The 12,803-nt window shown below is 41.5% G+C and overlaps 1 long non-coding RNA gene across 14 annotated transcripts in view; it reads right to left on the bottom strand.

Annotated features, from left to right (window-relative positions):
- LOC122975619 overlaps positions 1–12,803 on the bottom strand; it is a 292,897-nt gene that overhangs the window by 100,252 nt on the left and 179,842 nt on the right. For all 14 annotated transcript variants that reach the window (XR_006400749.1, XR_006400748.1, XR_006400751.1 and 11 more), the window contains one exon: positions 7,334–7,425. This is a non-coding gene — a long non-coding RNA (uncharacterized LOC122975619). The remainder of the gene's footprint in view (positions 1–7,333; positions 7,426–12,803) is intronic.

Raw genomic sequence — 12,803 nt, 5'->3', positions numbered from 1 at the left:
CTGTGGAGAAGATCTTAAAAGATAGATTCACATTTTTTTCAAGTCTATCTTAAAATACAATATGAATACATTTAAAGATTTATTAATTGCTGTAATAATATCTCCTGCCTATACTAGCAGTGAAGAAATCGTTTCTTAACTGGATTGCAAGTCCACAGTCCTGGTCCCAGTAAGTCAAATCAATCAGGTATTTTTGTTAATCTTTTAAACAGTTGTTAAACAGTGACCGTGGAGTATGGAAAGAGGAATGATTACAGCCAACAGATAACTCTTTAAACACACATACATGCATGTGAGTATTCTTTTAAGGCAAACTTGAAAAAATGTGAATCTGTCCTTTAATGAACATCTGTGAACATGAACTGTGAATGAGAATTTTTAAGAAAGTTTAGAAAAGCAGTTTGCATTGCTGACCGATTCGGTGTACCTGTCATATACCCAGAAGAGCTGTACATGGAGACCTGCTGACAAGCAACACAATTCTCTCTTATAAGTAGATTAATAATTTATTTAATGATTTTAAGAATGAATCTGCAAAACTGGTAATGTACAAAAACAAATCCAAGTGCTTGTGATGAGTAAAGAGGCCTCGTGATTACGCCAAATGGAATTAATTTGATCAAGGAATTTTTTGTAACTTTTGTTGTGCAGATTCTTTTGCTTCTTCGAGTAGATGCACAATATCTTCTTCTGTCTTTTGGTTGTAGTTTTACTCATATAAATCATAGGAGGACAAATTGCAAAATATTGTATTACCAGTAGTTGTATCTGTGGCATTGCTGAATTGAACTAAATATATTATGTGAAGTTTTTTGGGGGTAATTCATTCATTAAATTCTGTCCCTCTGGGAGTGTTGCTATCTACAGTAGTTTAGCCAAACATTGCCCAGTATATTAGGAAATTGACTTAAAATCTTGAATACAAACAAGGCTCTGTGATGTTAGCGTGTCTTTTCGAAGCATGCCACTAACACAGAACACAGACTAGCATCATGTCTGAAACATTAACCTAATATTGGTCTGTTTATGCCCTTGTGCTAAAACCAGAAAGCCTCAAATAACCCCAGTTCTTGTTTGTGCAATTGCTTATGCAATACTAATTATACACATCTGACCAGTAACACGTGATTATGAGAAGAATTGGCATCAAATTTGTCCAATAAAGCCTTTCATTAACACAGACAGACGGGCTTTTCTTTCCCGTTTATTAGGTTTGTATTTTTCAGTCTGTGTAATAAGGGATGGTACTGTCACAGGAACCCATCTGATTTGGTGCTCAGCCGTACACAATGTAACACACACACCAGACATCACACACAGACATGGACACACATGCCGGAGGACACAGTTGTAAGCTCTCTTCATTTTTGTTCTCCCCCCTGTGTAGTTTTAAGTGTGTTGGAAATCTTGTGTTGGGCCATCAAAGCAGCGCCCTGACCGTTAATGGCTTTACGGCTTGTTAGTTAGTTTTAGCCAGCTCAGGAGGAGGGTGTGTGTGTGTGTGTGTGTGTGTGTGTGTGTGTGTGTATGTCCATGTATGTGCGGTGAGGGGAGGTGTCGTTTGAATAAGAATAAGGAGGACAGTGTTCAAGAGTGTGTCAGTGGGAATTTACATGCACAAAAATGCTTAAAAACACACACAACTCGTATTTGTAGACATAGGAGACACTTGTGCATACACTCATCCAAGCAGTGAACAACTATATATATGTATATATAGTGCAGATTGACTCATATACATAAACACACACAAATAGTGAACCAGCATGTCGATAGTCATCTCTTTTGCTGCCTCTCTCTCTCTCTGGGAGTCCAGAGAGGCCTGGCCTAATTGAGCTGGCCTCAGGAAGCCCATCATTAGCCCTGCTGCTCCGGTCACACATGGTCACCAGATGTGAGTCCAGCCACAATGGAACGCAGAGTGCCACTCTTTCTTTCTGTCTTCCTCTTTCTCTCTCTCTCTCTCTCTCTCTCTCTCTCTCTCTCTCTCCCCAGCCTAATAAACTGTCTTTTGTTTCCATGCGGCCATTGTCCGTTTAAGCCTACCGCTGCCTGCCATAAGAGAAGTCATCGGGGCCTGAATGGGATGCTTTGTACTGACAATAGACAGAAATAGGAGAGGGAGACAGCAGATTGAGAGGGACAGAGAAGACAGAGAGAGAGAAGAAAACAGGGATGGAGAGAGAAGGGGGGGGGGGGGGGGGGGGGGGGGGGTGCCTAGAGAGGATTTCAATGCACCCTCTGGAATTTTTATGGCTTGTTTTTGCAGGTTCAGAAGTCAGTGTCATGGGGCAATGAAATATACATCACACCTTTCTCACCTCCCTCTACCTGATGCAGCTCATGGCATGGCATGGCTGACTGTGTGTGTGTGTGTGTGTGTGTGTGTGTGTGTGTGTGTGTGTATGCATGTATGTGTACAGTATGAATGTGCTATTTTGCAGCTCTTGTGAGTGCCAAGTGACCTCACAAGGATAGAACAATCAAATTACTTGTTGGTTATTTTGTTCAATTTATTTCCATTTGTTCTATCAGTTTGATCTGTAATTATTAGTCTGATTTACGGTGAGGACTCTGGTTTAGGCTGGAGGAAAGAATTTGGATTAGGTCTGTTGTCAGATTCAGAATCCTGGCTTAAAAAAAAAACAAAACCTGGCTGTGTTTCATCCACGTTTTTCAGTCATTTGTCTCATGCACGTCTGACAGAACAGATACACTTATATTTTTAATCACTACAGCCGTCCTCACAGCCCGTGGAACAGCCTATGTGTCACACTTTCCTTTCACGTCTTATGTCCATTTTTTTTTCCCATTTAGTGTGAGTTATTAAAGTGAATGTGTACTGGGCTCTGAGCGCCAAAAGCAGGTGACCACACAGCATCCTGTGTAGACAGGTGTTAAGATTACCAGATTTGGCAGTAAGGAAGGCTTGAAATGAACTAGTTTGGATGTAGTCATTTTGTACAAAGTGTTTATACCAGTTCCAAAAGGCCAGTTCTTTTTTTTTTTTGCATGCTTCCTGACCTCTGCACACCTGGCCAATAGCTGTGTGAAGTGGGCACGCTTATCAGATTGTTGAGATTATTTAGAAAGTTACAAAAATTGTCCGACATAGCTCGCCCAATTACAGCGGTTAAAGGTGTGGGGGAAATTGTTTCCACAAACCAACATACCCTTCATTTAAAGCATACCGACTCCTTAAGGCTCTGTAATAACCAGCAGTGGAAAAAATAAGGGCTGGCTGAGTGAGTATCATCTTTTAAATCTCTCTCTCTCTCTGTTTTTTTTGGTGGCGCATTTTTGCCATCACTGGGCAATTGATAGTACAGAGACAAACAGGAAATGAAGGGAGAGAGAGATGGGTAGGACATGCAACAAAGGTCTCTGGCTGGAATTGAATGGTGAACGTTGCAGTTATATGGTATGTGCCCTGACTGTTCAGCTACTGGGGCACCCCCACATCTCTTCTTAAAACATACCTCTATCAAAGAGTTTAACCAGATTTTTGTTTAAATTTGATTTGATTGACTCTTTCCTACTTTTATATTGGGAAATCCATGCAGCAGACTATACTTTGTGTTATCTGTGAAAATCTAAAAAACAATAGAGTCCTAAACCATAAGATATGTCTATGCGTGCACACATATGCTTAAAAGCTGTCTTATTTGTCCTCAGGATGAATGTGGAAGCAGTGTTTTCATCACTTTTCCTCTATGTTTTCTAACTCTAGAAATGTCTTTATCTCTCAATCACTTAAGGGAGGTGTGTGTATGTGTGTGTGTGTGTGTGTGTGTGTGTGCGCGCGCATGAGAGCATGTGGGTTAAACTGTGGATGCATGGCAACGCACGATACATTTCGACGGCTGCCCTCATTTGAGACAAATGTAATTATCACGCCTGGCTGAGTTTTTTCTTATTATTGAAAAGTTAAGTCGCTAATCTGTGAAGTTGTTCCTCGGCTGAATTAATTCAATTATCTGGCAGCATGAGTAGATATCAAGGTTTGACGTTTGTGTCTGCGTGCTGTGTTCTGTGTGTGTGTGTGCAGTCGTGCAATATGCATATGTGTGTGCATGTGTTTTTATATTAGCGTGGATTAACATTTACATCTTTCTGACATTTTGTACTGTATGTGCGTGCGTACGTATTCGAATGTATTTATGTGTATGCCTGTGTGTGAATATGAGTGAGAACAGAAGCCATGTTTTTCAACTCCCACTGGATCAAGGCCTTTTATAATCCACTGAGCCGACATAATTCCACCTCACTTACAATGGATTTGTCTCTGCTTTGTCTCCTCATTATTGTTCTCATTCACATGATAAGCTGCTTCATGATTCCATTAGCATTCTCTCTTAGCCACCATGCTATAGGCACCGATATCTCAACTTCGTTGCTGTGGAACGCCAACTTTTTTACTTACTTTATCTTGACTAGCCTGGCTGAAGGACTTGTGGAAAAATCGAATTGTTGTACTTATGAAGAGAGAATAGTCTGTTTCCTTTCATACTGTTGTCATACTTAATTACTAGAACAAATGATAAGACATCTGTGGATGTACATTTGTTCTGTAACAAGGAAGAATGTGAGTTACAATTACATCTTTCATTTCCATAATTTAGATACTGAAAATATCTTTAAAGCTGCACTAATCAATATCTTTATATCAACAGTGAATCAAATGTCACATGTTAAGTGAAAGGGAACGCTAATAGTGACAACCCCACAGAGAATTATCACAACACTCTGTACTCTTCTCAGCTCTACGGTAGCGTTTTAGTGTCTTTCAGCTCATTGTTTTGATTTTATGCACCTCAACTTTACTATTTTGGTTCACTCTCAACTTATTTCCAGCTGCAGCAAGATGCTTTTTTCAAGAAAATGCACTGATAAACCCAGAGTACACTACCTCCATGAGCCATGGGCCTCCATGAACATAAATGCTGGCAAACATAGACGCATTCATACATGATGACACCCAGTTTGGCATCAACAGAACGAACAACCACCTTTGGAAGAAATATCAATTCCTCCAATATTTTTTGAGGTGATGCAAGCTTTTATTTCTTTTGCACTGCTTGTCACTCTGGTCAAAGGTTTGTAGCTGGAGTAAATATTTCTTTTTCTATTTCTCTCTGTCTTTTCCTTCTTTCCCCTCTGCTCTCTCTCTCTCTCTCTCTGTCAGACATGCTAATGTTATTGATCCTGCTTGGAAACAGGACAGAACCATCTACAGATAAGAAGACAATGCTTGCAGCAGCCCATAGATTTCTTCCTGGTGCTCTGAGAGGTGTGTTGCAGGCTGTATTGGAGTTCACGGGGTTCTCACAATCTGTTGTCTCACGGATTGTATTGACAGTCTCCTCTGGGCTCAGCCCAACAGTCTGTTTTTATCAAAGAGGATGGCAAGTTGTTGTGTATGAGCTCAATGTATGTGTATGTGTGTATGTGTGATTGAGATTGTGTGTTTGTACATGCAGACTGTGGCGTGGAGTGCATTGCTTATATGTACATTTTTGGATTTTCAAGATGAAAGTAACTCCAACAAAAGTAACTTCAGTGAGCTATGGTAAATAGCATTTGAAGAGAAGGAAGACACTTTGATATAACCACACAATACACGACCTCACCAATTGCGTTATAAATATGTAACAGCTCATTGAGGTTACTTGTGTTTTCTACTGTCTTAATGTGTTAACTAGTTACTTTGCTGTTGGTACTTTTCCAAATCCTAAACAATGAAATACAGATTTCAAAAAAAGAAACACAGCGGTGTCCATTTTGTTTTTAGTTGTCTAGCAACAGTGTTCATGTGATGTACAACACTTGAAAGCCAAGCACATTATCATGGATGTATTCTCATGCCGTAAATATGACTTTATCAATCAATTTGAAGGAAGCAATAACACCATTAAAACAAAAAACATACTTGAGGTCCTTGACTTTGGCGATCTGCTAGACTCCTGCTCCTGAGTCATTAAAGTGACATCATTTTGTTCTCCAGCACACCAACAGGAGGCCGGTGTGCTATATGACTACTATTATATGTAGCTATTATAGTAAAAGAAAATGTACAGGCACTAGTAATACATAGTAACTATCCTTTTATTCCAAAGGTCATAAAGCAAGGGAAGTACATTTAATAAAGCCCTGAAGGGCGGGAGTGGTTAAAGAGTAATCACTCCTACGGGACGCTCTAAAAAGTACAGTGAATGCGCCTGCAAGGCGAGAGGGATCATTTCATTGGTCAACACTACAACTTGCCTTCTGTTGGTTTGGGGATTTTGACAGCGTTGTTGCACAAAAAGTCAGAGAGCAGATGTTTCACAAGTGCACAGAAGCAGCCTGAGTGCAAGGAGAAGGGCTGAAGCTGGAGCGCAGGAAATCTGTCCAAGCAACAATGTGTCTGAGTGCAAGCTTACAGTTTGAACAGAAGCAGAGCAAATCTAAGTTTGAGGGAACGAATTACAAAATCTGAACGTGAAATCAATAAATCATGCTCTCAAATTGAAAGACCACGCTCTTGAATAAAGAATGGAAAAAAGCCCCATATATGTTTGTATGTGTGTGTGTGTGTGTGTGTGTGTGTGTGTGTGTGTGTGTGTGTGTGTGTGTGTGTGTTTGCGACAAAGGTTGTGTAATTTATTTATCTAATGTCAGGATCCCAGACAATGCAACTCCAGTGTCAAGGTTGGCAGAGACGGTTACCATGACGACGCTGGCAAACAAACTCTCAGATCTGGGCTCTCTTTCTCCTCTAAGAGGAAGGGAGGCTTTTGGAGACTGAAGAGCAGAGTGCCGTCTTTTTTTGTTGTTGTTTGCCAGTAGAGTGGTGGATATTGATCAAGAATCGAGCCCATGTCGCTCTGTACAGAAGCCTAATGCACTTTCGACCCAAACTAGAAAGAAATGGAAAGCGAGGGAGGAAAAAAAGGATGACCAGCTACACTGTATCATAGTGGGGGAAAAAGCAAGTGTGATTGAGATGAGGGGAGAAAGAGATAATATTGGAGGAATAAAGAGAGAACATGTTTTTTTAGGAGTAAATCAGTTAGATCTTCATGCTCTACCGCTAATGTGTATATATATATATATATATATATGTACACTACCTGTGTGAGTGTTTGTGTATGTGGTCAGTTCTAGCTCATACACAGTACATACAGATAAATATAAATGTAAGTTTTGGCTTTGAATGTACATGAAATTAGGTTAATTTGTTTGCTAATAGTGTCTGTCATGGCTGTTTTGTGCCAATATTTGTGTTAATCATGTGTAGAGAAGTGGGTAAAGACATCAAACTGGATGAAAAATAAGATAAACAAGCACTTACCATAAATGTTCTAATACATGCCCAGTAGTCTCTAATGGTAGTTTGTAGGAGGTCCTATGGCACAGTGGTTCCCAACCTGAGGGCCAGGAAGCCTGTAAGGGGTCAAAAGATAAACCTTCACAAGATGATTCATTGGACAGAAAAGAAGAAACATATGGTTTTGCTACAAATTAATCAGAGCTGACATGATTGATAGTTGATTACTCAATTAGTTGATTAACAGAGAAATTATCAGCAAAAATGTTGATAATCGCTTAATCATTTGAAGTAATTTTTCATGAAAATATTTGCTGGTCCCAAATTCTTTTTTCTTTTTCTGCTTTGATATCAAACTTAATATCTTTTATCTTTGAATTGCTGCTTGCTGAAAACAAATATCTTAAAGAATATTTGGTCATCTTTGGTTCTAGAAACTTTTTAAATATTTTCTTACATTTTATCTATAGATCAAATGATTAATTGATTCTTTTTCAGATTAATCTATAATGGAAGTAATCAAGCAGCACTCATATTTATACTTTCCTTAAAATGTTGCTTTTTTCTTGAAATACTGGATAGTTTCACCTCTTCCAGCCTCTGGCATTTATTTAAATTAAACAATTTGAAAAGTTTAAAAGTAAAAATCATTCTTCAGTGTTCCCATAGACACAACCAACAACAGTGCACACTGTTTTAAATGAAGGCATCACACACTAAAAAGCTCGTCTATCTCCTGCAGATGCTGAGTCCAAAAAATGCTAAATTTTCTAGAAACATACGTAACCTCTCTGACGGAAGAAACCTTAATGACTGACCAGGAGGATTCACCTCTGCACGCACACATTTGATGAATGAGCCAGCCTCTGACACAAAATATATTTTAGCTTGCTGAGGCGTCAGGACACCCCCGGTCTCCAGATGAATGCTGTTCGGCACATTACTACAGTAGCAGGTCTAACACAGAGATTAACTTTGACCCCGATTTCACCCCATGTCACGGAGGAAGCTGCTAAGATCGCCTGACGGCACCCTGCACTGTGTGTGTTTGCATGTGTCTGTACAGTATGTGTGTGTGTGTGGTAATCTTCTGACCCCGGGCTTTTACAGTAGTGATGAGAGGTAACTGCACTAATTCACTGTCCTGCTGTGAACGTCTGCTGTAATTAAGGCCAACTTGTCACACGGTCATGCCTCTCGTCTTGCCTTCGCGCTCCCTTTCTCTCACTCAAACGCACTCAATCAGATTTGAACGCTTGTTTATTTAGAAGGTGTGAGTGTATGTGTGTGTTCATTTTTTTTTTGATGAATCTTTAATTTTCCCAACTGGGATTTGCAGCTCTCCCTTTGGACTCACTCACACGCATACAAACACACACACACACACACACACACACACACACACACACACACAGATGTAGCACATACTCCAGCATGCCTAAAAAGCTTGTATACTTCAAAGTGATAGCCTACTGTGTCCTTCTTCTAAAAAACAATCAAAATGGTTTCTTAGATGACAGGTCTGCTGTTAAAAATCCACTATTTGTTGTTTTAAGAGTTACACAACCTTGCTCTTAAGTGTCTAGACTGAACCCATTCACCTCTGAAAGCAGCTAACAGAGATGAATGGATTGTCTGCATCAAACATGCGATAACGGAGCCACTGTGATGAAACCACCCTCAACCCTCTTCCTGCTGTGTGTTATTCTCAAATTATTCAGGAGGAAATCCAGGAAGAAAAATGACTTTGTATACGTTTCTGGACTGTATATTCATGTTTTAATTTTCTACCTTTCTGTGTTGTAAATCTAGTTTAGTTTGACTGTACTGTGAGCGTGAGACCTACAGCGTGAGGGAATCTCCTCGGCAGCGTATCTCCATCAGACCACAACATGGAGAAATCTGCTCGCTAATTACAGCCATATAAATCAGCAGTCGTAATTATGCTAATTACACCGCTAACTTCCTCTCAGAAGCCTACACAAACAAAGGCGACGGTATCGGATGATGCAGCGCGTTAACGAGCTTGTCAACTTATCTGACACACGCTAATTACTCCGCGGGACTCCTCTGTGTTTGGGAGGAGGAAGAAGTGTCGGAGTTGCCGGTTTTTGAAGGTTGCATCATCTCAGCCTGTGACCCCTTTAACCTCCGGATTAATACCTACGTCTTTTAATGGGATTACACTTCAGTTTTTTTTTAAAGGCATCACTGACTGTTAGAAATGAAAATGATTTCACTTGTGATAATTGTGAAGTGTATTGTATTGCGATTAAAAGAAAGGGGGGGGGGGGTGTTACACAGCCTGCGCAAACAGTTGTATGATGTCACTGCAAGTCTGAAAAATAACCCTGATGAGGGTTTGAAACTTAAAATGTTTGACAGAAAACCTGCATTTTAAGCTGGCGTGAGGTTCGAAAGAAGCGGGCATTAAGGAGGTTGGGAAGATATAATGAAAGATGCTATTCAGTTGCAATATGGGAAATGTATGCTATAGTTTTTTTGGAGTTTGACCTATACAAACGTCAGGCCATCTCTGCCTCTGCTGCTTCAATTTTGACCTCTCTTTTTTTTTCTGTCCCTTTTGAGTCCCCTGACTTAATGGAAGGGCAATAAAAAACTCCAACCAAGTTTCAGACGCTTTTAAAGCATCACGTTACACAGCGCCCGCGCGGATCATCGTCATGTTTCTTGGGTAAAAGACTGAAAAGGTCATTGTGACGACTGTCATGTTGAATTTATTTGTTTTTCATTTGCATATTCACAATAGTTTCTTTTATGTGAGTGTATCTGTGTGTGTTTGTTCATGCGGGTGTTAATATGAGAGGGCAAAGGTAATGAGAGTGCTACGCTGCAGTTAATGACACCACAGTGATTAAAACTGCCAGAGACCAGCATTAATGAATCTAATTCAATCAAGACTCCAGCCACTACACACACACACACACACACACACACAATACACATATAATCTGCAGATACACATCTCTACATCAGACACTTCTTAAACATTGTTTACTACAATGAGTGTGTGTGTGTAGCAGCCTCAGGTGTTCAGCTGCACACAACAAGCTACCAGCCACTATTCCTCACGCACAGACGCCCAAACATTCATGCACGGATTCACACAATAGCTCTGTCTGTCTTTATCTCTCTCCTGAATGTTAACCTTTGGTTTGCTGTCCGTCTGTCTGCATGCCTGTCTGTCTGTCTGTCCGTATGTCTGTTTGTCTCTCTGTCAGTCTGTCTGCATGATTGACTGCCGAAACCGTCCGCCAATATGTCAGCCTGGCTGTGTGTTTGCTGACTGCTTTGGCACTGCTAGGAGTCGAGGGCAATGAAGACCGTGGAATGAGGGAAGCTTAAGTCAGTTAACATATTAATAAGGTGTTTAAATAATATCTTAAATTTAAATAGATTCTAATACAAGGTTCTTGTTCGAGTAGAAAGTAAGTGGTGAGAATTTGCTTAAAGTTAGCAGCATCAGTGGTGTGAATGAAAAGTGGCTCGTTTGAGTGTGATCAACGGTTGAAGGAGTCACCTGATCTGTCAGGTGTTGGTATGCAGGACTTGAGAGGGTGTATGTATACACTTCTGTAAGCTTTTACTGCTAATGGGTAGCAGAGAAAACCCAATAAGATACTTGTAATTCATTAGAGAGACAGATACACAATCAGGTAGATGTTGAAGTATATTTGACAGTTACGGCAGAAAGAATGGAGCTTACTAATCGTTCAGTGAAGAGACCGCCGATTTCTCTCTCAATCCACAGAACTTGTTTAACAAAGGTAAAAAAAAAAAACGAGCTGAGGCAACTCTTAGTCCGTTGTAGCTAAAAATGTTGCTCTGTGCATGACTACCACCTGCTGTCTACCTCCATCTCCCTCCCCTCCCTCCCTCCCTCCCCTCCCGTCTCTTTCTTCCTCCCTTTCTCTTACCGTCTTGTTGTTAGTGTTTAATTTCAACCAGTCATGTTTTCTTGTACTCTGATAACTATTTAACATGATCTAACGAGACCAGATGAAAACAGCTGTCTAGCAGCAACAATTCATCACTGCTATCCAGACAACTCCTGTTATTTTCTTCAGATTTTCAAGGCTCATGTCAGGATATTTGACGATAGGACTCTTTGCAAATAATGTTGTAATTATTTTATCCCTTGTTACATGTCACATGATTCTCTCCTTTCCTCTCCTCTCCCTCAATCTGTCTCTCTGTTCAGTATGCAGTGCTGAGAGGGCATCATTACGGAGCCCGTATTTGAGTCATTTTGATTTAAGCAGACAGACAATGGCCTGTTGATTGAAGCAACCAGAAGGCAGACAATAGGGTTCTATGCCACATAATGCGCCACCATTTTTTCTGAGCTCCCCGCTTTCAGAAAAGGGCCCAGGCTCTCCATTGTGCCTCTCCCGGAGGGAAAAAAATGGTGCTTGGGGAGGAGGAATATTTTCCCGTGGTATGTCATTATTTTGCAAATTTCTATTATCTCATCATGTTGTCTTCATTGTAATTGCAGCTAATTAGGAGGCTAGTTAGGAGCCTGGGCTTTGAGGCTGGCTCGGCTGCTGAAAGGAGCCCACCGATTATGGCCCCGACAAGAGAGGAAGCAGGAGAAAAGGGGAGATTAATGCTGTTACCCAGGAGACACTGGCTTCCATCTGCGGGGAACAATGCAGTTTTGTTTTCTCCGGGATCCTGCTCAGATCAACAGAATGGGCTAGCTCTGCTCTGCTCTGCTTGACGACAATGCCCAATTCTGTCTTACCGGGGCTCGGGCAACCCCACTCCCCCTCCTCCCCCCCCCCTCCCCCCCACTCCCCTCCGCTCCAGTCACTCTACCTCTCCTCCCTCCTCCTCTGTCCCTCCCCTCCGTCATTCTTGCCACCTTTTCCTCCGTTCAGCGGGCCCTGACTAAAAAGCTTAGCGCCCTCAGCGAGCCAGCCAGCGCCAGTGACTGAGAGCTCTCACACACCCCCAGTATCAGATGAAAGCAGCGCGATGTGTGGATAGAGTTCCCAGGTTGCGGGAGGTCGCGCCCTTGTCACACACAGAGCTGCAAGGTTTTACTCCCCAATTCCCGCCGAGCTCCAAAGCACTTAATGAAATAATATACTCTGTCGCTTTTGCTCTTTCTTCTTCCCCTCGTTCTCTCAAGCACCACTCCGACGCCTCCCCGCCCCCCCCCACCACCACCTCCCTCACCGGAGCTGAGGCAGGCCCCTTGTCTCAGAGCAGGGGCCCCGGGGCCCCTAGACACCTTCTTTGCAAAGAGAAGGAGGGAATACAATGAGAGAGGGAGCCTAGTTTGGTACAGTACAAACACACAGAGCACAAGCAGGCTAGGAGAAATGAAAGGCCTTTGTCTGCCTTTGTCAGGGGGAAAAGGACACTGAGAAAGAGGGAGAGTGAGCGCTTATGGATAGAGAGAGACAAAGAGAAACAGACAGAGAGAGGAAGGAGATAGCAGGCTGGATCACATGACTCAGAGCAT

The sequence above is a fragment of the Thunnus albacares genome, chromosome 23, assembly GCF_914725855.1.
Source record: "Thunnus albacares chromosome 23, fThuAlb1.1, whole genome shotgun sequence".
NCBI lineage: Eukaryota > Metazoa > Chordata > Actinopteri > Scombriformes > Scombridae > Thunnus > Thunnus albacares.
Note: the sequence above shows the minus strand (reverse complement) of the source record. Positions and strands in the feature narration are given on the sequence as shown.